The following is a 27,788-nucleotide window of genomic DNA, read 5'->3' on the forward strand; positions in this document are numbered from 1 at the left end:
AGGAAACCCAGTGCAGTGGAACTGTCAAGAAGCCCCGCATGCTGGAAACCAGGACAGCAAAAACAAACTTGGCAGAAAGCTCACACAGCTCAGTCTCAGATTCCAGAAGACCCCCGGTTAAGGTAGGAGGCTCTTGCCCCTATGGTTGGAAGTACATATAGCTAACAAAATCTTAATTCCTTTACAGTCTCTTGTTTCTTGTTTCCTCGAACCCCCTGTGAACAGGCAAGTGGCAGTGGGTGCAAGTGAGGGATTCTGGCAGAGGCTACTCCCCAGTGTGTCCCAAAGATTCTATTATCTGCTGTGCCTTAGCAGCTGTTGCCCAAGCAGGTGAGCGTTCTTCTGTCCCTAATCTTCTTTGTGCCAAGGATCAGGCCAATGAAAACTGTGAGCACAGGTCAGGTATTTGGCAGATTTTATGGCAGGTTATGAAGGGGATTCCTCAGCACGTTTTTCCCACTGCTTTTTCCTCCTGTCCTTCAGCTCCTCTCTCCATCTATGCCATTGTTTGATTGTGCAGGTCATCATCTTTCCATTCCTGAAAGTTGTGTTTGAAACAATTTACCTAAGATTGGGACTCAAACCCACATGAAAGGAACTCTGTACAATGCTTAGTCACTCAGTCATATCTGACTGGGACTTGAGCCTGGCCAAAACCCACAGTGCCTGGTTTCGGGACCTAATGAAGCTCAGGTTCTTGATGTCTCATTGCAAAAAGAATTCAGTGAGAGACAAAGCTATAGGTAAGAGGTGGATTTGTTCAGATTCAGAGAGAAGCACACCCCACAGAGTGTGGGCCATTGCAGAGGGCGAGTATGGTGGCCACAAAACGTGGTTTGGTTAGTTTTTGTGAGCTGGGTGATTTCATATGCTAATGAGTGGGAGGATCATTCCAACAACTGTGGAGCCATCCACTCCTTGGTCTTTTGATAGTGCCTTGGAACTGTCATAACTACCACACAATTGCACTCATCTCACACTCCAAGCCTGGCTTGGAGTACATGAACCGTGAACTTCCAGATGTTCAAGCTGGTTTTAGAAAAGGCACAGGAACCAGAGATAAAATTGCTAACATCTGTTGGATCATTGAAAAAGTGAGAGAGTTCCAGAAAAACATCTACTTTTGCTTTATTGACTATGCCAAAGCCTTTGACTGTGTGGATCACAACACACTGTGGGAAATTCTTCCAGAAATGGGAATACCAGACCACCTGACCTACCTCCTGAGAAATCTCTATGCAGGTCAAGAAGCAACAGTTTGAACCGGACTTGGAACAGCAGACTGGTTCCAAATTGGGAAACGAGTACATCAAGGCTGTATATTGTCACCCTGCTTATTTAACTTCTATGCAGAGTACATTATGAGAAATGCCAGGCTGGATGAAGCAAAAGCTGGAATCAAGATTGCTGGGAGAACTATCAATAACTCTCAAATATGCAGATGACACCAGCCTTATGGCAGAAAGCGAAGAAGAACTAAAGAGCCTCTTGTTGAAGGTAAAAGAGGAGAGTGAAAAAGTTGGCTTAAAACTCAACATTCAGAAAACTAAGATCATGGCATCCAGTCCCATCACTTCATGGCAGATAGATTGGGAAACAATGGAAACAGTGACAGGCATTATTTTTGGTTGGGCTCCAAAATCACTGCAGATGGTGACTATAGCCATGAAATTAAAGGACACTTGCTCCTTGGAAGAAAAGTTATGACCAACCTCGACAGCATATTAAAAAGCAGAGATATTACTTTGCCAACAAAAGTCTGTCTAGTCAAAGTTATGGTTTTTCCAGTAGTCATGTATGGATGTGAGAGTTGGACCATAAAGAAAGGTGAGCACTGAAGAATTGATGCTTTTGAACTGTGGTGTTGGAGAAGACTCTTGAGAGTCCCTTGGACTGCAAGGAGATCCAACCAGTCCATCCTAAAGGAAATCAGTCCTGAATATTCATTGAAGGACTGATGCTGAAGCTGAAACTCCAATACTTTGGCCACCTGATGTGAAGAACTGACTCATTGGGAAAAGACCCTGATGCTGGTAAAGATTGAAGGTGGGAGGAGAAGGGGATGACAAAGGATGAGATGGTTGGATGGCATCACTGACTCAATGGACATGAGTTTGAGTAGGCTGCAGGCGTTCGTGATGGACAGGGAAGCCTGGCGTGCTGCAGTCCATGGGGTTGCAAAGAGTTGGACATGACTGTGAGACTGGACTGAACTGAGCTGGAACTGTCATGGCGCCTCTGGGTGTGTCATTTAGCCTGCAGATTGAGGGTCAAGGTTTAGTTGAATATGGTTTGTCTGCCATCTTGGACCCATTTGATTTTAATCTGTTTATGTTATGTGCTTGGGCTATGTCATTCTTTCAATAGTTATTCCCTGCCCCCTCTCTCCTGTTTCATGCTCTTTTTCTCAACCCCATCCAGGCCCACAATGTTGTGTCTACAATCTTCTGGCGGGACAACCAGAAAATAGCTGGCCCTTGGGGAGGGAAATACTGTATAATACCCATTCCTCTAGAGATTCAGACCTTCATCTTCCATGTTTCCCACAACCTGTGTGACAACAGCACCTCTCAATGGACCTACTAGGGTGGGTGACAGACACACAATGCCTGCTAGAAGTCCATCTGTTGGTGGCATCCCTTCAAGAGCAACTGGGCTCCCAGGGACAATGTTTGCCACTTTAGGAGTTAGCCCTGTAGGCTGTTTGGACCCAAACCCTTACCACCCTTCTCCTAAAGCTGCAAACATATCCCCTGGATCAAATCTCCACTCCACTTTTATGGTATATCTGGTCTGTTGCCTCTTATCAATGTGTCCTTAAGCCACTTACTAACTCCTACAACCAGGACCCTGCCCCCTTATATGCCACATCTCTCCACCAAGCTTATTATTAAAATACTCTTAATGCCCCTAACAGGGCCAGATAACCCACTTCTTTGTCATTACTTCTGTTATTACCTAGAATGGGTCTAAGACAGTGAAATGTTTACCATTGGAAACACCCTAAACTGCTCTTATGGAGGACTAGGGGAGGAAATCAGTGACTTACATTCCCTCAGAGCAATAAGAGGATAAGGCTTATGATGATTTCGCCAGGTTCCCAGTCTCAGGGCACAGGCTTGGAATGCTTTACATCATGATATCTATTCCCATCTGCAGTGCACGAACCATCAATGAGTTAAGATCACAACCCCTTGACCCTACCCAGTACTAGTCACGCTGGATACCCTGGGGATGCCCAACTGCCACCTGGGGTGTCAGGAGGTTGATCTCCCTTGACCTGACTAGGGATCTGGTCCTCAGAAGGTTGTCACACCTCAACCTGCTCGGGGATCTGCCAGTCCAGGGGTTTCAGGAGGTTAACTTGCCTCGACCTGCCCAGGGACCCAATTCTCAGGAGGTCGACATGCCTCGACCTGCCTGGGAATTCAATCTCCAGGAGGCTGTCACACCTCAGCCTGCCTGGGGATCTGCAACCTGACCTGGGGACGCCCAGCTCTCAGGTGCCAACAGTACTGGGTAAGATAATCTTCCAAGAAACCCACCCATAAGGAAGTCCACCCATGGAAATAGAAGGAAGCCTATTAACCTGTGGGACTGTGCTCAGTTTCAGCAATAACTCAGGAGTCCAACAAGAACCCCATTTCCTTTCTGGAAAGTCTAAAAGAGGCCCTCCAAGAGTTTACCAATCTGGACTTGGACTCTTACAAGGGACAGGCGATTTTAAAGGACAAATTCCTGTCCCTGTCCCAAATTCCTGTCCCTGTCTCAGACACAGTTACAACAGCTATAGTAGCAGGACCCTGCTGCCTCTTTAGATGAGATGGTCCAGACAGCCACCAATACTTTTTATAACAGAACAGGAGAAGGAGGCCAAGGCCCAGGAAAGGGAGAGAAGGAAAGAGATAAGGCATGCCCAGATGCTGGCTGCCCTCCAGGGAAACCCTATGGCAAACCCCAAGGACTTGAAGGACAAGGCATGAGGCAAATGCCTAATCTGTAAACAAGCAGGACACTGGGCCAAAGAGTGCCCAAACCATGACAAGTCTCGTAAAACAGTTTGCTACAGATGCCATCAACTGGGACACTGGGCAGCATTCTGCCCTCGGGACCCAAGAGCCTCAAGGTCAAGAGCCAAGCCTTCCCTCATGATGGTTCAATAGGACTGAAGTGGCCCGCTCCAGCCAGCCCACCTTTCACAGATAACCATCATGGGGCTGGAGCCAAGGGTGCAACTGGATGTGGCAGGTAGGTCCGAGAATTTCTTGGTTGACACAGGGGCTATCTACTGTGTCCTGACCTCCTACTCCAGAGCCTTCTCCTCCCAAACCTGTCCCATTTTGGGTGCTACAGGAAAAAAAAGTATAAAAAGATTCACCCAAGCCCTTCTTTTTTGCTGGGATGGACGAATACTTTCCCACCAGTTTCTGGTGGTCCCTGAAATAAGACCAATAAGGGTCCTTATTCCCTTATTGGTAAGAGATCTTTCCCTGCCTTCGAAATCTTGCAGCTATTGCAGTCCTGATAGAAGAGGCTTTAAAACTCTCTCTTGGGGGCAAATTGACTATTTTTACCAGCCACCAAGTTAAACAACTCCTGAATGGGATAGGCTGTTTATGGATGTCTGGTCAAAGGATCCTCAGATATCAAGTAGTGCTGATGGAAAGTCCAGGCCTGACTATATCCTCTTGTGAGGTTCTTAACCCAGCTACCCTCCTGCCTACCCTCAAGGGCACTCTCCCCTTTCACTCTTGTCTAGACACTTTGGACCATTGGACAAAACCCCGAGAGGGATTGTCAGAAGATCCTCTGATGAATCCTGAGGAAATCTGGTACACTGATGGAAGCAGCTTTGTCTTGGAAAAAGAAGAGCCGGATATGCAGTAGTCTCCAATTTTGAGACCATAGAGGTTAAGCCTTTGCCACCAGGTACTTTCAGCCAATGAGCTAAGCTTATAGCCCTGACTCAAGCTTTAGAGTTGGGAAAGGAGAAAGAGAAGCCATTTATACTTAACTTCAAGTATGCCTTTCTGGTGCTACATGCACTTGCTGCTATTTGGAAAGAAAGAGGCTGCTTGACCACCTGAGGGTCCCCAATCAAATATGGTGATCAAATCCTTAGGCTCTTGGAGGCAGTCCGTCTGCCCACTAAGGTTTCAGTCTCCCACTGTAAAGGACACCAAAAAGGGAGCACGAAGTGGCACGAGGGAACCAAGCAGCTGATCAGGCAGCTAAGAGAGCAGCGTTACAGAACCATGACCTAATAGGGGTTGCCACCCTAGTTCCGCAGACTAATTTGCCAGAAACTCCTTCATATACTGAAGGTGAGACTCTTAAAGCTAAGAGTGAGGGCTTTCAAGAAGATCATATGGGGTGGTTCCAAAAGGAGGGAACCTTTTTCTGCCTGGGAACCTCCAATGGAAGTTGGCTAACTCCTTACACGCCACCACTCATTTAGGGGAGAAGACCCTCCAAAGATTACTAGAAAGGTCCTTCAGAGGAACATGCCTCCAAATGACTATAAAGCAAGTGGTATCCTCTTGTCCCACTTGCCAATTAAACAACCCCCAAGGAGCTCGAAAACCCCAGCTGGCCCAGCCCATCCAGCAGTGTGGGATCTACCCAGGAGAGGACTGGCAGATGGACTTCACCCAGATGCCAGTTTCTCAAGGGTATAAATACCTAGTAGTCATGATAGATACATTCACAGGATGGATTGAAGTCTTTCCCACCTGGACTGAGAAGGCTGAGGAGGTGGTAAAAATACTCTTCCATGAAATCATTCTGAGATTTGGTCTGCCCAGGTCATTACAAAGTGACAATGGGACATCTTTTACTTCTAAGGTCACCCAAGGGGTCTCTAAAGCATTGGGCGTTGCTTCTTATCTCCATCATGCCTAGAGGCCTCAGGTCTTCAGGAAAAGTGGAAAGAGCCAACCAATTCTTAAAATCAGTGATAGATAACCCAGGAGACCTCCCTCAGATGGAAAGAGGCTTTACCAATAGCTCTCCTCTGCACCCGTATTGCCCCTAAGGAACAGGTTCATCTTAGTCCTTATGAGATGTTGTATCGAAGACCTTTTGTTTATGTCAATGACCTCTTCCTAGATCCAGAGGCTCAGTCCCTCTGGTCTTATACCATGGCCATTGGGCAATTCCAACAGGATATACGCTTGTGGGGTGTCAACCAGGACCTTAAAGAGTCTAAAGAGCCACCACTATATGCTCCAGGGACTCAAGTCCTAATTAAAGTCTGGAAATATGGGTCCCCAAAGGCTCAACTCCAGCCCACATGGAAGGGCCCCTACCATGTAATACTTCCCACAGGAGTTAAGGTACCAGGACATGACTCCTGGATTCACTACTCATGAGTCAAGCCATGGAAGAAAACAGAAGAGGACACTCAATACATCTGTGAGCCCTTGGGAGATCTCAGATACCTAGTCAGGGTTACAAATGAGTGCCATTCTAATGACCACCCCAACATTAAGTTTCTAGGGATAAGATTTCTCAGGATAGCTCTAAAGAGCCAACACAGCTTGGCAGGGATTGTACTCCAAAATAGACAGGAGATAAATCTCCTGATCCCTGAACAAGGAAGGACTTGAGCCATCTTGAATGAGACATTGTTTCTAGGGAAATACCTCCAAGCTAAGTTAAAGAAAGTCTCACAATCCTCAAGAAAAACATTCAGGTCCTATGGGATCTCAAAGAACAAGCTGGAAAGTCCTCAGGGTGGCTACAATCTCTCTTTGGGGGATCCTTCTCCTGGTGAGAGGAAATTTGGAGTTGGCTAATGCCCCTACTAATCCCGGTTATCACCATATTGATGCTGCTTATATTGTTCCATGTATTATCAATTGTCTAAACCATTTTGTCTCTGTCCTGGTCAACAAGCCACAAAATGCAGTGCTAGTTCAACAAGGATATGTAAAACTATACCCAACCACAGAAAATATCACTCACCCTTAGATGGACACCACTATAAGGATTCTGAGGCTTGAGACTAGCAAGAAGGGGAGGCCCACTGCCCCTTGCCATCCCAGCTCAGCAGGAAGTAGCCAGAGAGACCTCGATGCACCTATTGCCAAAGACTTGGGCCTTCCATCTCTTGAAGGGGAAATGTTAGGTAGTTAGAACAGGAAAAAGGAGTTCAAAATGGCAGTGGCTAAAAAACAAAGAAAGGGAAAAGCCCACGAAAATGGAACAAAAGAAAATCCACTGACTGGAGTGACAACTTCAGGTGAAACAAACACGCCCCCTTCTTGGCCAGCCCAATTTGCATAGGCTCAAGGAGGTGGGGGGAGACAAATGTATAAAAGGAGGAAGCCCAGATGGATTGAGCCTCTCCTTTGGGGTCAGCCCGCCCTTAAGCTTCAAGGGTGTACTTTGCTTTGCTTGCTGAGTAAAACTCTGAGCTGCAACTGAGCTGTAACTCCGGTCCACCATTTCAAATCTTTGCTGCAGCGAGACAGAACCAAGGAAATTACAGAGTCCCCTGACAGTAATATGCTAGTTTCTGAGGAAACAGTGGTGAACAAATACAGCACAATCCCTCACCACCAGGAATTTAAAATTACTATTAACACCTATTAATTTTAGTAATTTTCAAACCACTTATGATTATATAGTTACACATAGAGGTAAGTACTGTTAAGGATTTTGCAAAATACACTGATACAAATATCCAATTATTATGTCATATACCTGAAACCAATAAAATATTATATGTCAATTATATCACAATTAAAAAATGTTTTAAAGTACTGTTAAGAAAAAGAACCTAAAACAAAGGATACTGACTACCCTGGATTTTTTTTTTTCCAGTAGCCTTTCTGGATCCAACATCCATCTTTCTTGACCCTGCCCTGTGTTCTGGGAGGTTACGTTGGTGCCATCCCTCTGGTCTCAGTTTGGGTTTGGCAAATAAGAGGCGTCAGCAGGAGGTTAGAGGGTGGTAGCAGAGTGAAACCAGGCCATTAGCTTCCCCACCCTGCCAGTATAAACTGACTTCATTTCTTTGCTGGAAAACACAGCTATTCTCTCTAGGTTCCAGGAACCCTCCTTCTCACCCTTTACTGCTATAACTGAGGGGTCCTTAGGGCTTCCCACTGTTACTAGCCAAGGATGCTTTCTAGAGTGGTCTGGCTGGCTTCCCTTAACAGGGCCCACATCTCTGTAAATGGTCTCATTGAACTCACCTGTGAGCGTGCCTTCATTTTTCTAACAGCACCTGAACCTTTACACTAGCCTGAACCAGAGCGAGGTGGGAGCAATAAGGAAGAAATGTTTGAAGGAACGACAAAGTAGCTGGAGCATGGGGGTGGGAGTGAGGGTGTGGGGGGTGTGTGTGTGTGTGATATGATGCTGGAGGTGGAGGCAAGCCAAATCATGGGGCATAGGCTGCAGTGGATGTTATTCTTTCTCTTTTTTTCTTTTCTTTCCATTTATTTTGACTGCTCAGCATTTGAAACTCCTTCCTGTATTTGGGGAATCCCTCACTTTAGTTGTGTTAATAATAGGCGGGCTGACTTCCTGTTGAGAAGCTCAGCTCCAGGCAGCTATGTGTGGTCACATGACCTAGTCTAAGCCAATCAAGTGGACCCACCCAGTATTTGGATCAGGAGCCAGATGAAAACAGTGAAGAATTCCCTTTTCCTTCTGGTAAGTGAGGCAGTGACTCCAGTAATTGTTTCCAGTATCTTGGCAGGGCCAGCTGTGGCATCTATTTCCTCAGCTTGGTCCCTAGCCTTATGGGTGACTCACATTCTTTTATAAGTTTCTCTCCTCTGAGTCAGTTTCTTCCTAGTGGCAATATGTTTTTAATAAGCTCCTTTGTTCTTTAAATCAGCCAGAGTCAATTTCTGTTGTTGGTAACTAAGAACAATGATAATCGAGGTACACTGTGGTAACTAAGAACGGTATGCTTTAATTACCATTATAAGTGTTTTGACCTTTGTTATAGAAACAAAAGAAAGCTATTGAAGGTATTTAAGCAGTAGGAATGGAATCTTGGCAGTGACAGGATCAAGCTTTTGGAGAAATCTGTAGGATTGCCTCCAAGAATATCTAGATTAAATGTAGGGAGACCAAGAAATGGGTGCTGTTGGCCTAGACAAAGAGGGGTTGCAGTGGAGACAGAGAGAAGTCCATGGATGTAAGGGCAATATCACAAGTGAACTTTGTATGATAGAATGTGGGAAGGTTAAGGAAAAGTGAGGCATCGAGGTTATGCTCCATTTTCTGCTTCCTGAACTTGTATTGACTGTCTAGATGAATTCAACTACTTTGTTTAAAGCCATGATTGCTACTCAGACTTAATGGCTGATCAAAATGATTTTTCCATCCTTTTATGCTTTATATGCATGCATAAACTTGTTGGAATTGGATGCCAATTTCCACCTAAATTGTCTTCTGATTCAGACTCTGAATTCAGACCATGTTTCTAAGCTTGGCTATCACCAATGAGAAACACAGTCAGTCTGAGTCACACTGGGAAATTGTATTTTGTACTGAAGATTCATCTGCAACCCTTGAGTCAACATATTCTTGGGCTCTTATGAGTAGGAGGCAAACCATTTTAGAAGCCAGAATTGGGCTGCCATCTGTTGTGTTTGGGCTTTGCTTCTTGTGCATGACTGGGGAATAAAACATTTAACAGGCAGTACCTATCTGGAAAGGGATATGCAGCATCTCCATTCATGATAAAACTCTGAATTTTGTTTTCTGTTTAAACGTCCTTCTGGGCTTGTTTATGCATTCTTAGTTGAGTGAATTATTGCCTAAAGTTCACTATCATCAGAACATACAGCAAGACATAACAACCAGAAGTTGTGAAAGCTATTTGTTGCTTACTGGTATCCACAGCCTCCTCAATATGAGTCAAGCCATGTCTGATACCTCTTTCAAACTTGACTTATTTACAACTTTCCCCAACCAAAGGCATAAAATTTCCATTTATTGTACACTTATTTTGTACCAATCATTGTCAACCACTAATAAATGTATATTTACACACCTTCACATACACCATGTTTTTATTTGGCTCTCACTATAACCATGTGAAGTAGGTATTACTGACTATATTTTACACATAAGGGAGTTGAGGTCCACATTTTGAAATCCTGATTTGAACCCAGATGTGTATTACTGGGCCCATGCAAATCACTGAGCCACAAAATCATCTTATTGTATGTTCCTCTCCTTTATTCTGTGTTCCCTCAGTGGTATCAATCCCAAATGTATTATATTATTTTGAAACTGAAGACTTTATGTAATGCATTCTAATAGAGAACAAAAGCAAAGACAAATTAGTGGAGTAGGGTGAGAAGATACATGCACCCCAATGTTCATTGCAGCATTATTTAAAATAACTAAGTATGGCAACAACCTAAGTACTCATCTATAGATGAGTGGATGTAGAAGATGTGGTGTGTGTATGTATATAAATATATGGAATATATGGCTATGAAATATTACTCAGCCATAAAAAGCGTGAAATTTGCCATTTGCAACAATGTCAATGGACCTAGAGGGTACTATGCTCTAGGTGAAATAAGTCAAATAAGTTAGTGAATAAAGTAAATGAGTAAATAAGTGAAATAAGTCAGACAAAGACAAATGCCATATGATTTCATTTATATGTGGAATCTAAAAAAAAATGAACAAATGTAACTAAATTGAGTTATAGGTACAGAGAACAAACAAACGGTTTTGCCAGAAGGGAGAGGGTTGGGGAGAGCGAAGAAATAGGTGAGGGAGATTATGAGGTATACAGTCTACTAAAATAATAATTTAACTGTTTTAAGTTTAAATAAAAAATAAATGAGTCATGGGTATGAAGTGTACAGTGTGGGAATATAATCAATAATTATGTAATATTTTTATATGGGGATGGCTGGTAACTAGACCTATCACGGTGATCACTTTGAGAAATATTAAATAAAAAGTCACTGTGTTGTATACTAACAACACAGTGTTGGTTGTATACAACACAGTTGCATAGGTCAATTATACTTCAAAAACAAACAAATAAACTCAGAAAAAGAGATCAGATTTGTGATTATCAGAGGCAGGAGGGGAAATTGGTTGAAAGCAATCAAAAGGTACAAGCTTCCAGTTATAAGATAAATAAATACTAGGGATGTAATACAACATGATAGGCATAATTAACACTGCTGTATGTTATATATGAGAGTTTTTGAGAGAGTAAATCCTAAGAGTTCTCATCACAAGGGAAAACGTTTTTTTCTGTTTCTTTAATCTTATATGAGATGATGGATGGTCACTAAACTTGTTGTGACCATTTCCTGATGTAGGTAAGTCAAATCATTATACTGTACACCTTACACAGTGTTTATGTCAATTGTATCTCAGTAAAACTGGAAGAAGGAAAAAAGAAAGTAGGGTGAGAAGTTAAAGAAGTAGTTAAAGGAACTGAACATTTTAAGTAGTTAAATCATCAGGATCTCTGATCAGTCCAGGAAAATTAGTGGAACACTTTTCAGTGGATTCCTCCGTATACCTATGTTATAAGTTAAGGTGAGAAATAGATTCAGAAGACTTAAAAAAAAAATCAGACAAGTTTCCCTACAATAAAAGGAAAATATGAGACCTGGAGTCAAAAGACAGGGTTTGAATCCCAGCTTTGAATTCAAATCTGGGTAAATCAGTTGACATTTCAGAGCCACTGACTCCTTGGATGATAATACCCCTGTTACACAACACATGTGAGGATTAAATGTTCCTTATTCATGAAATTATTTATAAACCATAAAGCATTATACAAATGCAGGTTTTAATTTTTATCCTACTTGAAGCCTTATGGGTTAAATATCTGAAAATCAGGTCTAGTGCAAATGATGTGTTCCTATAAGAAATGATGTCCATGTTCTTATAAGCAGGGCAGCATTATTAGCAACAATACCAATCATCATGACAATGCTTGTATTTGCTCAATTTCCACATTTTATGTCCTTCTTACAACAGTGCTGTGAGGCATTGCAGCCTTATAAAATTTATAGAACAAGAAGCTGAAATATGAAGACCTCCAGTGTCAGAGAGAGAATAAGAAATAAAATTAGGATTTAATTCTACCTTACACTGTATTTCCCCCTTTGAGAATACTTTTGCTTAGTACCATTTATGGAAAAAAATGTAACTTAAGCATCTGTGATTAAATTTAGCAGATACTGTTGAAAAGATGAGACTAAGAGTATATTTAGAGAAGGAGTCTACTTAATATGAATTCTTATCTGCTGGGGGAAAAAGTGTGTTTCAGGTATTCCTAGAGCTCAGTCTAGCAAAATTATTCATCATTTACAGCAAAAAATCTATGATAACTATACCTATAATTCTTTTTAAAGCATCTCAGTTTTGAATTTATATCTGAAAATGCTTTATTATTTCCTATGCAAGATGTCTCATGTTTTCTGATATGTCCACATAGTGGACTAGCAAACCTTCAGGAGAAGGTAAAACTTAACAAAACAATAGATAATTATCAGTTCAGTGACTCTTTACAGTGAACATCTAAGTTGTTTGCCTTTTCTAAATAGAAGCTGTAGGCAGAAATTGTTTTATTATTAGCCTGAGTGCTTTGGTTATCTTAAGCATGAAGTATTTTTAGCTCTGTTCATATAACACATAGGATTTAAGTAAAACATTGAGGAAAGGAGAGTGAATGCATGCTGTTCAGTGTTGACATTTCATTTTATAGAGCTATTTTGGCATGGAAGTTGTCTGGTTGAATGCTTCACTGACAAGCTGGCTTAGATTCTTCTTACCTATAACTGGTACTTCTATGTGGATGGACACTGATTTCTTTAATAATCTTGGGCTTTTCTCTACTCCTTTAGTCACTTCATTCCAGAAAAGGAGGGATGACATTGTTTTGTTGAATTTGAGAGAGGAACGGGGTTTGTATAGTCCTATCCATTTGCAGTACGGCATACTATATAATTGTATACACTATGTGATATGTGTTCCTAGCTTACAAAAACCTTCTTAATACTTCCTACTTCCAAGGAGGGACTGCACACAGCAGGATGCTCACCTCCAGCCACTAGTGGAGGTGGGTGAATTTGGCCAATGAGAGTTCCTCTCCAGGGATTTGAATAAAGATAGTCAGTCAGTCTGGCGATGATATGGCCATAGCTTTCCTGTGTGAAAATTAATAAAGGGAAACCTCATTACAATGGAGTCAGGAGGTCAGAAGGGAGAGCTCTCTCTCCTACACCATTCTGTCAATATCTATTGCAACAGGAAGGGATGTACTTGGTATCTCCAGCAAAAAGTGGCCCTACTGCCAGCTGGAGGAAGAAAGAATTCTCCTTGCCTGGCAACAGCTCAGCTACTGAGAGACTGTTGCAACTCGCCAGTAAAAAGCCACTTTACTTCAAACTAGAAGTTTCATCAAATGGACTTTTTGTTTATAATAGCCCCACCCCCAAGTTTCTCTTCTCTTTTGTTTTACTAGATTTGCATGTGGTTCTCTGTATCTGCATATCTCAAATTGCAATTCTTTGCTGTTCCCAACTAAAACTGTTTTGATGTTAAAGCAACTGGCTGTTTTGTTTTAGGTTAACACCTCCTATGTGGCTTGAGAAGCAAAAGCTATCCTGCAGAAAAAGGAGGATAAGCTAGGTCCAAAGGAGAGAATTGCCTGGCTTCTGATGGCTTTTTAGTTCCTTCTTTCTTTTCTGGGACCTGGTTGAATTCCTGACATTGGGTTCTATGAGAAGCCTGTATCCTTATAATTACAAAATTCACTTTTGGTTTTTGCTAAAGGTGGCACTAGTTGTTTTCTGTTACAGGTACTTAAAGTATTTTAATAAATATGTTATTTAGTTGTGGCTAATAGAATAAGTAATCTTATATAGGCTGTTTGAGAAAGAGGCTCTACATGTTATTTATTGGCACAGCCAGTTTTAGGTGGTGTAATGAAATTTTATTTTAAATATCCTTGTTTAGTTTATTTTATGAAACATTTTAATATGTAAAGAGAGCATGAAATATAGCCATGTGAATGGAGCATTTTATTCATTTATTTTTCAAATGAGGCATTTTAAAGCAAACCTGGCTGGTTTTAGAATAAAGGAATATATTTTAACTAAAGAGAGTTTTGTTATTGTTTGTTTTGTGGAAGAAAACAGTTTGAGTTATTGAGAACAATTAACCAAATATTGATAGATGGTACATACTGTGGGATCAGGAGTAATCTGTCCAACCTTGTCAGGAATATCTATGAAATACTTAAAATAAGGAAAATAAAAATAAATGTAGTATTTAATCATATGTTTTCTTATTAGCTACAGAATTATATAAAATGGCAATTCTTATTGTCAATAATATGGTTTATTTTATGTTATGAGCAAATAGGTGATATTTGTCTCTTCATTCATTAACATGAATTATATTCATCCAGGGAATATAGGGATCCTGAAGATATAGTTCCTACTCCAGAGTCACATGGACATTCAGAAACTGCAAATCAGCTAAATTCTGACTTGGAATTCTATTGAACTGTATTTGCCATTGCCAGCCTATAGATAATAAATGGTCAGCTTAAAAATGTGCCCAGTGCCAGTAACCAAAGGGGTGAAGTGTTAATATTACCAAACCAGAAGACAATATGATTCGACTTTTTCATATATGGGGGTAATTTGCCTGATATCCCCCACCTCCATTTTCCCAACTTGCTTAAACATCTCCCATTGCCCAAATGAAGCAAAAAATAGAATGAATGGAAAGATTAATGTGTTGCCACCATATTTAGAAGCACAATAAGCATGACCAGCGATGATATGCAAGTGGGCCAATAAGAGTTTTTTCTGAGATATAGTTGATTTACAATATTCTATTGTTTCAGGTATACTGAACATAATGAATCAAAAATTTTATAGATGCAGTTCAGTTCAGTTCAGTTGCTCAGTCGTGTCTAACTCTTTGTGCCCACATGGACTGCAACACACCAGGCTTCCCTGTCCACCACCAACTCCTGGAGCTTACTCAAACTCATGTCCATCAAGTCGGTGATGCCATCCAACCATCTCATCCTCTGTTGTCCCCTTCCCCTCTTGCCTTCAATCTTTCCCCCCATCAGGGTCTTTTCCAATGAGTCAGTTCTTCGCATCAGGTGGCCAAAGTATTGGAGTTTCAGCTTCAACATCAGTCCTTCCAATGAATATTCAGGACTGATTTGCTTTAGAATTGACTGGTTGGATCTCCTTGCTGTCCAAGGGACTCTCAAGCGTCTTCTCCAACACCACAGTTCAAAAGCATCAATTTTTCGGCACTCAGCTTTCTTTATAGTCCAACGTTCACATTTATATATGACTACTGGAAAAACCATAGCTTTGACTAGATGGACCTTTGTCAACATGGTAATGTCTCTGCTTTTGAATATGCTAAGTTGGTCATCGCTTTTCTTCCAAGGAGCAAGCGTCTTTTAATTTCATGGCTGCAGTCACCATCTGCAGTGATTTTGCAGCCCAAGAACAAAATCTGTCATCGTTTCCATTGTTTCCCCATCTATTTGCCATGATGTGATGGGACCGGATGCCATGATTTTAGTTTTTTGAATGTCAAGTTTTAAGCCAGTGTTTTCACTCTCCTCTCTAACTTTCATCAAGAGGCTCTTTAGTTCCTCATCACTTTCTGCCATAAAGGTGGTATCATCTGTGTATCTGAGGTTATTGAAGTTTTACAGATTATACTACATATAAAGTTATTATAAAATATTGGCTATATTCCGTGTGTTGACAATATTCTTGTAGCTTATTTATTTTATACATCATACTTTGTACTTCTTAATCCCCTATTCCTATCCTGTCTCACCTTCCTTCCTCTCTCTGTTTTGTTATAAACATTTGTTTTATTTTTGAGATTCCACATGAAAGTGTAATATTCATCTTTCTCTGTCTGGCTTATTTCATTAAACATAATACCCTCGAGCTCTGTCTGTGTTGTTGCAAATGGCAGAATTTCATTCTTCCTCTTTCATTTTACTCAGTTTTATATATACTGTATATGTAACCATATATTTTATATAGTTTTATACATATGAACATCTTCTTTATCCATTCATCTATTGATGCATACTTATGTTGCTTCCATCTCCTGTCTTCATAAATAATGCAGCTGTGAATGTTTTGGGGCATCTTTATAAATAATGTTTTCATTGTCTTCCATACACAGGAGTGCTATTGCTGGATCACATGGTGATCCAGTTGCTCAGTTGTGTCAGACTCTTTGTGACCCCATGGACTGAAGCACGCCAGGCTTCCATGTCCATCACCAATTCCCAGAGCCTACTCAAACTCATGTCCATCAAGTCGGTGATGCCATCCAACCATCGCATCCTCTGTTGTCCCCTTCCCCTCCTGCCTTCGATCTTTCCTAGCATCAGGGTCTTTCCCAATGAGTTAGTTCTTCATTTCAGGTGGCCAAAGTATTGGAGTTTCAGCTTCAGCATCAGTCCTTCCAGTGAATATTCAGGACTGATTTGCTTTAGGATTGACTGGTTGGATCTCCTTGCAACCCAAGGGATTCTCAAGAGTTTTGTCCAACACCACAGTTCAAAAGCATCAGTTCTTCAGTGCTCACCTTTCTTTATAGTCCAACTCTCACATCCATAGTGACTACTGGAAAAACCATAGCTTTGACTAGATGGACCTTTGTCAGGATGGTAAGTCTCTGCTTTTTAATATACTGTCTAAGTTGGTCATAACTTTTCTTCCAAGGAGCCAGTGTCTTTTAATTTCATGGCTACAGTCCATCTGCAGTGATTTTAGAGCCCAAAATGATAAAGTCTGTCACGGTTTCCATTGTTTCCCCATCTATTTGCCATGAAGTGATGGGACTGGATGCCATGATCTTAGTTTTCTGAATGTTGAGTTTTAAGCCAACTTTTTTACTCTCCTCTTTCACTTTCATCAAGAGGCTTTTTAGTTCTTCTTTGCTCTGTGCCATAAGGGTGGTGTTATCTGCATATCTGAGGTTATTAATATTTTTCCTGGAAATCTTGATTCTAATTGTGCATCATCCAGTCCAGCATTTCTCATGAGGTACTCTGCATATAAGTTAAATAAGCAGGGTGACATTATACAGCCTTGATGTACTCATTTCCCAATTTGGAACCAGTCTACTGTTCCATGTCCAGTTCTAATGGTTGCTTCTTGCCTTCTTCTCAGGAGGCAGGTCAGGTGGTCTGATATTCCCATCTCTTGAAGAATTTTCCACAGTTTGTTGTGATCCACACAGTGATAGGCTTTGGCATAGTCAAGAAAGCAGAAGTAGATGTTTTTCCGGAACTCTTTCACTTTTTCGATGATCCAACGGGTTTTGGCAATTTGATCTCTGGTTCCTCTGCCTTTTCTAAATCCAGCTTGAACATCTGAAAGTTTACAGTTCACATACTGTTGAAGCCTTGCTTGGAATTTTGAGCATTACTTTGCTAGCATGTGAGATGAGTGTGATTGTGTGGTAATTTGAGTATTCTTTGGCATTGCCTTTCTTTGGGGTTGGAATGAAAACTGACCTTTTCCAGTCCTGTGGCCACTGCTGAGTGTTCCAAATTTGCTGGCATATTGAGTGCAGCACTTTCACAGCATCCTCTTTTAGGATTTGAAATAACTCAACTGGAATTCCATCACCTCCACTAGCTTTGTTCATAGTGATGCTTCCTAAGGCCCACTTGACTTCACATTCCAGGACGTCTGGCTCTAGGTTGTTGATCACACCATCGTGATTATCTGGGTTGTGAAATTCTTTTTTTTATAGCTCTTCTGTGTATTCTTGCCACCTCTTCTTAATATCTTCTGCTTCTGTTAGGTCGATACCATTTTTGCGTTTTATTGTGCCCATCTTTGCATGAAAATTTCCCTCGGTATCTCTAATTTTCTTGAAGAGATCTCTAGACTTTCCCATTCTATTGTTTTCCTCTATTTCTTTGCACTGATCACTGAGGAAGGCTTTCTTATCTCTCTTTGCTATTCTTTGGAACTCTGCATTCAAATGGGTATATCTTTCCTTTTCTCCTTTGCCTTTCGCTTCTCTTCTATTCACAGCTATTTGTAAGACCTCCTCAGACAACCATTTTGCCTTTTTGCATTTCTTTTCCTTGGAGATGGTCTTGATCCCTGCCTCCTGTACAATGTCACGAACCTGCATCCATAGTTCTTCAGGCACTCTGTCTTTCAGATCTAATCCCTTGAGTTTATTTGTCACTTCCACTGTATAAATGTAAGGGATTTGATTTAGGTCATACCTGAATGGCTTAGTGGTTTTCCTACTTTCTTCAATTTAAGTCTGAATTTGGCAATGAGGAGTTCATGATCTGAGCCACAGTCAGCTCATGGTCTTGTTTTTGCTGCCTGTATAGAGCTTCTCCATTTTTGGCTGCAAAGAATATAATCAATCTGATTTCAGTATTGACCATCTGGTGATGTCCATGTGTAGAGTCGTCTCCTGTGTTGTTAGAAAGGGGTGTTTCCTATGACTAGTGTGTTCTCTTGGCAAAACTCTATTAGCCTTTGCCCTGCTTCATTTTGTCCTCCAATGTCTAATTTGCCTGTTACTCCAGGTATTTCTTTTTTAATTGGGGACATTTGTTATTGGTTTCTGCTTTTTTGAGATTGAGTTTTATAGGTCGTTTATATATTTTAACGTTAATCCTTTATCAAGCATATCACTAGCAAATATTTTCTCCCATTTAGTCTTCTCATTTTGTTGATAGTTTCCTTTGCTGTGCAAAAGCTAAGTTTAATTAGGTCAAATTTATTTATTTTTGTTTCCATTTCTTATGCTTTAGGAGACAGATCCAAAAACATTGCTACATTGGACATCAGAGTGTTTTACCTATATTTTTTTCCAGGAATTTGATGATTTCCAGTATTACATTTTAATCCATTTTGAGTTTATTTTTGTATATGATGTGAGAAAATGTTCTAATTTTATTCTTTTATGTGTAGTTGTCCAGTTTTCCCAGCACTGTTATTGAAGAGATTGTCTCTACCCTTGTGAATGCTTGCCTCCTGTGTCATGGATTAATTGACCATAAGTATATGGTTTATTTCTGGGTTCTTTATTCTGTTCCATTGTCTGTTTTTGTGCCAGTACTATACTGTTTTGATTACTATAACACTGTAGTATACTCTGAAGTCAGGGAGTGTGATACTTCCAGCTCTTTTTCAAATTTTTATTTTTGGCTCTTTGGAGTCTTACATTTGTTCCCATACAAATGTAAAATTTATTTGTTCTAGTTCTGTGGAAAATGCCATTGATATTTTGATAGGGATTACATTGAATATGTTGATTTTCTTGGGTACTATGGTCATTTTAACAATGTTAATTCTTTCAATCCATGAACATGGTAATTTTTCACCTGTTTGTGTCACCTTTGGTTTATTTCATCAGATCAGTGTCTTACAGTTTTCTGAGTGCAGGTCTTTTGCCTCCTTGGTTAAGTTTATTCCTTGGTATTCCTTTGATGTGATTGCAAATGGAATTATTTCCTTAATTTCTGTTTTTGATAGTTTGTTTTTCGTGTACAGGAATGTAACAGATATTTCTGTATCTTAATTTTGTATCCTTCAACTTTACTGAATTCATTGATGAGCTCTAGTAGTTTTGGGGTCGCATCTTTAGGATTTTCTATGTATAGTGTTATCTTCCCTAGTGGCTCAGATGGTAAAGAGTCTGCCTGCAATGCAGGAGACCTGGGTTTGATGCCTGGGTCTGGAAGATTCCCTGGAGCTGGAAATGGCAACTCGCTCCATTTGGCAAGTGTTCTTGCCTGGAAAATCCCATAGATGGAGGAACCTGGTGGTCTATAGGCCATGGGGTTGCAAAGAGTTGGAATGAGTGACTAACACATATGTCCATGTATAGTATTATGCCATCTTCAAACAGTTTTTGACAGTTTTACTTCTTCCTTTTCAATTTAAATTCCTTTTATTTTTTGTTCTTGTCTTATTTCTGTGGTTAAGACTTCCAATACTGTGTTGAATAAAAGCAGTGTATGGGCATTCTTGTCTTGTTTGAGATCTCAGAGGAAATGCTTTCAACTTTTCACTCCTGAGTATGATGTTAGTTCTGGGCTTATCATATATGGTCTTTTTATATTGAGGTATGTTCCCTCTATACCCATTTTGTGGAGAATTTTTATCACAAATTGATACTGAATTCTGTCAAGAGGCTTTTTCTGTATCTACTGACATGATCATATGATTTTTATTCTTCACTTTGTTAATGTGCTATATCACATTGATCAATTTGTGGACACTGCACCATCCTTGCATCCCTGAGATAAATTCACTTAATCATGGTCTCTAATCCTTTTAACGTATTCTTAGATTCGGTTTGATATTTTGTTGAGGATTTTTGCATCTATCTTCATCAGTGATATTGGCCCGTGGTTTTCTTTTTGTGTGGTATCTTTGTCTGGTTTTGGTTTCAGGGTGATGGTGACTTCCCCTGCAAAGTTTTGGAATAGTTTGAGCAGAATAGGTATTGTCTCTTCTCTAAATATTTGGCAGAATTCATCTATAATGACATCTAGTTGTAGACTTTTCTTTGATGGGAGTTTTTTTAAATTATGGATTAAATTTTATAACTGGTAATTGATCTGTTTGTATTTTTAATTTATTCCTGGATCAGTATTGACAGATAATAACATTTCTAGGAATTTTTCCATTTCTTCTAGATTGTCCATTTTATTGACATTAGTTGTTTAGTAATCCCTTATGATTCTTTGTATTTCTGTGGTGTTAATAGTAACTTCTCTTTCATTTCTGATTTCATTGATTTGGGCCCTGTCTCTTTTTTTTCTGATGAGTCTGGCTAAATGTTTAACAACTTTGCTTATCTTTTCAAAGAAGCAGCTATTAGTCTCATTGTTATTTTCTATTTTTTTAAGTCCATTTCATTTATTTCTGTTTGGATCTTTATGATTTATTTCCTTTTACTACGTTTGGGTTTTGTTTGTTCTGTTTTTCCAGTTACTTTAGGTGTAAGGTTAGGTCATTCATTTGAGATTTTTCTTGCTTCCCAAGGTAGCCTTGTATCACTATAAACTTTCTTTTTAGAATTAGAAGTGATTTTGCTATGTCCCATAAATTGTGGATCATTGTGTTTTCATTTTTGTTTGTCCCCTTGTCTTTTTTATTTCTTCTTGGATTTCTTCAGCAATCCATTGGTTGTTTACTAGCATATAGTTTAGTCTCTATGTGTTTGTGTTTTTCCTTATAATTGATTTCTAGTCTCATAGCATTGTGGTTGGAAAAGATGCTTGATATGACTTCAGTTTTCTTAAATTTACTGAGGCTTTGTTTAGAATATTCTCTCTCTCTCTCTCGCTCGCTCTCTCTCCATATGTATATATATATGTGTGTGTGTACATATGTGTATATATATCCCTCAGGTTTAATGTATTATTTAAGGCCAGTGTTTCCTAATTGAGTTTTGGTCTGGATGATACAAGTGGGGTTTTAAAGTCACCTACTGTTACTGTGTTACTGTCAGTTTCTTCCTTTATGTCTGTTAATATTTGTTTTATGTATTTAGGTGCTCCTATGTTGGATGCATGTATATTTACAATTGTCATATCTTTTTCTTAGATTTATCCCTTGATGATTATATAATATTCTTCTTTGTATCTTTTTACAGTTTTTGCCTAAGTATTACCACAATGACTGTCTTTTGATTTCCATTTGCATGAAATATTTTTTTCATCTCTGCACTTTCAATCCATGTGACTCTTTAGATCTGAAGTGAGTCTCTTGTAGGCAGCTTATATTTGGGTTTTGTTTTGTATCTACTTAGCAACTCTATGTCATTTAATTGGAGCATTTAGTTCGTTGCATTTAAAGTACTTATTGAACTGACACAACATTGTAAGCCAATTCTACTTCAAAAAATAATTATTGATAGATTTGTGCTTATTGCTATTTTGTTATTTGTTTGGAGGTTTCTAGAGTTCTTTTTTGTTCCTTTCTTCTTTTGCTTTCTTCCACTGTGACTTGATGACTATCTTTAGTGTTTGGATTCCTTTATTTTTTTATGTGTGTCTGTCTATCTGTTTTGTCTTTCTATTATACCCAACCACCTTACCTGTCTCCTGAGAAACCTGTATGCAGGTCAAGAAGCAACAGTTAGAACTGGATATGGGACAATGGACTGGTTCCAAATTGGAAAGGCATATGACAAGGCTGTATATTTTCATCCTGCTTATTTAACTTATATTCAGAGTACATCATGTGAAATGCCAGGCTGGGTGAATCACAAGCTGGAATCGAGATTGCCAGGAGAAATATCAATAACCTCAGATATGCAGATGATACCACCCTAATGGCAGAAAGCAAAGACGAACTAAAAACCTCTTGATGAGCGTGAAAGAGGAGAGTGAAAAAGCTGACTTAAAACTCAGTGTTCAAAAAGTGAAGATCATGACATCTGGTCCCATCACTTTATGGCAAATAGATGGGGAAAAAAATGGAAAGAGTGGCTGACTTTATTTTCTTGGGCTCCAAAATCACTGTGGATAGTGACTGCAACCATGAAATTAAAATTAGCTTGCTCCTTGGAAGGAAAGCCAACCTATGACCAACCTAGACAGCATATGAAAAAGCAGAGACATCACTTGCTGACAAAAGTCTGTATAGTCAAAGCTATGGTTTTTCCAGTAGTCATATATGAATGTGAGAGTTGGACTATATAGAAGTCTGAGCACTGAAGAATTGATGCTTTTGAACTGTGGTGTTGGAGAAGACTCTTGAGAGTCCCTTGGACAGCACAGAAATCAAATCAGTCAACCTAAAGGAAATCAACCCTGAATATTCATTGGAAGGACTGATGCTGAAGCTGAAACTCCAATACTTTGGTCCCCTGATGCGAAGAGCCAACTCATTGGAAAAAACCATGATGCTGAGAAAGATTAAGGCAAGAGAAGTGGGTGGCAGAGGATGAGATGGTTGGATGGCATCACCGACTCAATGGACATGGGTTTGAGCAAACTCTGGGAGATAGTGAAGGACAGGGAAGCCTGGTGTGCTGCAGTTCATGGGGTCACAAAGAATCAGACACAACTGAGTGACTGAACCACAGCTTTGTTAATTTGTCTTAAAAGCAGCTCTAGATATAGCTTACTGTGCACAATAAAAGTACAATGGACAGTATGTGCCTGACAGACTAATTAGGTTATTAATAGTTAATAATGGGATGACAAAAATAATTCCTAGTAATAAACTGGCATAATATCTGCCTCTAAAAGTTTTCTTTTTCCTAAACTTTTTGCACAACTAAAGGTTTTAAAATGTCATTCATGTTGACATTTCTTTTTACTAATGTTTACATTTTGTGAGTTCCTTGTAGCAGATAGTTGAATGTTGCATTTTTAAAAGCGTTTTGATTTTAGATTTAACATTGCTTCTTCAACATTCACTAGAGCCCAGAAATGAAAATGTTCCTGTCTGGAAAATTATACCTTAGAACAGAAGTTCAGCTCTTATTTCTTTGTACAAAAGCTGTTTAGTTTTTTGCATGTAAACTATTAAACCTGGTAGAAAGATTATGTAATGCAAGGGAAGAGTTCTGGGAGAAGATATAGCAAAGTGATAATAATCGGGAGATGAAAAAAGAACTAAGACTGAGAATATGTGGAAAGTACAAAGGGAATTTTAAACTCATTTAAATTATATTAAAAACTGATGTGAAGAATATATACACTTATTACTTAAATAATTAACAATGAAAAAATAATGTATCTGTCCCGATTTCCTTATTTTTAATAGTTTATTGTTTAACATTTTTAATAATATTATTGTATTTCTAAATTATATAGTGTTTCAATAATTTTGATTGTGTTGTTTTATGAACAAACTTACAATTTTGTTTTTTATAATTTATGACAACACCCTAGTATCATCACTCCACACTTGTCTTTTGTAAAGCAGTTTCCCAATTTTTGAGTTCTTCATGTTAATTTCTATTATAGGGAAAAACTGAAATATGTATTCAAGTATCTTTTTTTCAGGATGATATTAATGTGATACAGTTTTGACACCTTGTATTTCAGAGAATATCAATATGTAGATTTCAAATACATTTAATCTTATTTTTCAGAGTCAGCAGAAAGAAGACCAGATTGTTTTGGAGAAGGGTCTTTGAAGAAAGGTGGGCCTAGAGATGGGTCAAGGAGAGAGAGAAACAGGGAAGGTACAGCAGACATTTGGCTAGGCCTGGAGTGGAGGTGGTGCGCAGACGAGGATCCCTTACAAGTAATCAAATATGGCTTTCATGGAGTGTGAGTAAATAGAGGGTAAGTAAGTAAGATAGCACTTAGCAGTTGCCTATACTAAGTCTTGAAATTTGTCTTAGCAATTTCACCTCTGTGAGCATAAAGATTTAACTATTTCTGTTTAACCCTAAGTCTGAACCTAGGTTTTCAGGGTCTTTAAGTTAAGTGTTATTTGGAAATAAAACACTGTTTGAGGACACACACTGACTGAAAGTAAAGCTATTGAAAGAAACGTTCCATGCAAACGGAACCTCCCCAAAGCTGGATAGCTATGTTTATTTCAGACAAACTAGACTTTAAAACACTGACTGTAATAAAAGAGTGTTACATAATCATAAAGGGATCAATTCAATAAGAGGATATAACATTTTAAAATATTTTTGCACCCATATGTAAGCACAAAATATCTAAAGCAAATATTAACAGACCTAAAGTGAGAAATAGATAGCAATACAATAATGTTTAATAGTAAGGGACTTCAATACTCCACATATATCAATAGACAGATCACCTAGAAAGAATACTAATAAGGAAACATCAACCTTAAATGACTCATTAGATCATATGAGCTTAACAGATTTGTACAGAACATTCCATCAAAAGCAACAGAATAAACATTCTTCTCATTTGTACATGGAACGTCCTCTAGGAGATCATATATTAGACCTCAAAACAAGTTTTAGCAAATTTACAAAGATTGAAATCATATTAAGCATCTTTTTTGATCACTGTGGTATGAAACTGGGAGTCAATAACAAGAAGAAAACAGAAAAATTCACAAATATGTGGGAATTAAACGGTATGCTTGGAGAAGGAAATGGCAACCCACTCCAGTATTCTTGCCTAGCGGATCCTGTGGACAGAGGAGCCTGGTGGGCTGCTGTCTATGGGGTCTCACAGAGTCGGACATGACTGAAGCGACTTAGCAGCAGCAGTAAATGGTATGCTACTGAACAATCAATGGGTTAACAAAGAAATCAAAAGAAAAATTAAAAAATACTTTGGGACAATTGAAAATGGAAATACAATATATCAAAATTTATGGGATGCAGCAAAAGCAATTCTAAGAGGGAAGTCTATAGCAAATAAAATCTATATTAAGAAAAAGAAAGATCTCTAAAGAACCTAATTTTACATCCCAAGGAAAAAGAAAGAAAAGAAAGTGAAGTTGCTCAGTCGAGTCTGACTCTTTGCAACCCCGTGGACTGTAGCCTACCAGGCTCCTCCATCCATGGGATTCTCCAGGCAAGAATACTGGAGTGGGTTGCCATTTCCTTCTCCAGGGGATCTTCCTGACCCAGGGATCGAACCCATGTCTGCCACATTGCAGGCAGATGCTTGACCCTCTGAGCAACCAGGAAAGAAGAACAAATGAAATCCAAAGTTAATAAAAGGAAGGAAATAACAAAAAGCAGAACAGCAATGAATGAAATAAAGACTGGAAAAACAATAGGTTAATTTAAAAACGAGCTGGTTCTTTGAAAAGATAAACAAAATTGATAAGCCTTTAGCTAGATTCACCAAGAAAAAAGAGAGTACTCAAAGAAATAAAATAAGAAATGAAAGATGAGACATTACAACTGATACCACAGAAATACAAAGTATTATAAGTGACTGCTATGAACAGTTATACACCAACAAATTGGACAACCTAGAAGAAATGGATGCATTTCTGGACACATACAACCTTCCAAGACTGAATCATGAAGAAATAGAAAATCTGAATAGCTTGTTTACTAGGAAGGATTTTGAATCAGTAATCAAAAACCTTCCAAAAAACAAAAGTCCAGGACCAGACAGCTTAACAGATGAATTCTGCCAAACATTCAAGGAAGGATTAATACCAATCCTTCTCAAACCGTGTGCTGCCCAGGTGGTGTGAGCGGTAAAGAATCTGCCTGCCAGTGCAGGAGACACAAGAGACATGGGTTTTATCCTTGGGTCAGTCAGGAAGACCCCCTGGAGTAGGAAATGGAAACACACTCCAGTATTCTTGCCTGGAGAATTCCATGGACAGAGGAGCCTGGCAGGCTACAGTCCATAGGGCCAGAAACAGTCAGACATGACTGAACGACTGAGTACATAGCACTTCTCAAACTCTTTCAAAAAATGAAAGAGGAGGGAACTCTTCCAAACTCATTTTATGAAATCAGTATTGCCTTGATACCAAAACCAGACGAGGACACAAGAAGGATAGGAAAGTACAAGCAAGTATCCCTGATGAATATAGATGTGAAAATTCTCAACAGCATTTTAGCAAACCAAGTTCAACAATGCATTAAAAGGATCATACACCATGATCAAGGAAAATTGACTCCAAGGATGCAAGGATGGTCTAGTTTTCTTAAATAAGTTGTGTGATACACCACATTAATAAAAGGAAGGATAAAAATTATCATCTCAATAGATACAGGAAAAGCATTTGACAAATTCAACATTAATGTATGATTAAAAACTCTCAACAAACTGGGTATAGAGGCAATAAAATATAAGCCATACTGCATATGATAAGACCACAGATAACATCATACTCAACAGAGGAAAGCTGATAGTTCCCTCTAAGGTCAGGAACAAGACAAGGATGCCCATTCTTCCACTTCCAGTTCAATGTAATATTGGAGGTTTGAACCAAAGCAATGAAGAGGAAGAAGTAATAAAAAGCATTCAGATTGGAAAGGAAGAGATAAAACTGTCACTATTTGCAAATAATTTGATGTTATATATTAAAAAACTCTAGAGATGCCACTAAAAACCTATGAGAACAAATAAATGGATTCAGTAAAATCCAGTTCAGTTCAGTTCAGTCGCTCAGTTGCGTCTGACTCTTTGCGACCCCATGAACCACAGCACGCCAGGCCTCCCTGTCCATCACCAACTCCCGGAGTTCACCCAAACCCATGTCCATCGAGTCGGTGACGCCATCCAACCATCTCATCCTCTGTCATCCCCTTCTCCTCCTGCCCTCAATCTTTCCCAGAATCAGGGTCTTTTCAAATGTGTCAGCTCTTCGCATCAGGTGGCCAAAATATTGGAGTTTCAGCTTCAGCATCAGTCCTTCCAATGAATATTCAGGACTGATTTCCTTTAGGATGGACTGATTGGATCTCCTTGGAGTCCAAGGGACTCTCAAGAGTCTTCTCCAACACCACAGTTCAAAAGCATGAATTCTTCGGTGCTCAGCTTTCTTTATAGTCCAACTCTCACATCCATATATGACCACTGGAAAAACCATAGCCTTGACTAGATGGACCTTTGTTGACAAAGTAATATCTTTGCTTTTTAATATGCTGTCTAGGTTGGTCATAACTTTCCTTCCAAGGAGTAAGCGTCCTTTAATTTCATGGCTGCAATCACCATCTGCAGTAAAATTGCAGGATATAAAAAATGAGTTTTCTTTCTATACATTAATAATGAACTATTATTTTTGTTTTTCAGTCCCTCAGTTGTGTCTGACTCTTTGCGACCACATGGACTGCAGCACGCCAGGCTTCCC

At 39.4% G+C, this 27,788-nt stretch overlaps 1 long non-coding RNA gene across 1 annotated transcript; it reads left to right on the top strand.

Moving 5' to 3' along the window:
* LOC122442593 lies at positions 1–27,788 on the top strand. Its single transcript, XR_006269668.1, has 3 exons — positions 1–122; positions 24,121–24,316; positions 27,731–27,788. It is a non-coding gene; the product is annotated as an uncharacterized LOC122442593 (long non-coding RNA).

This window comes from Cervus canadensis, chromosome 5 (assembly GCF_019320065.1).
Source record: "Cervus canadensis isolate Bull #8, Minnesota chromosome 5, ASM1932006v1, whole genome shotgun sequence".
Taxonomy (NCBI): Eukaryota; Metazoa; Chordata; class Mammalia; order Artiodactyla; family Cervidae; genus Cervus; species Cervus canadensis.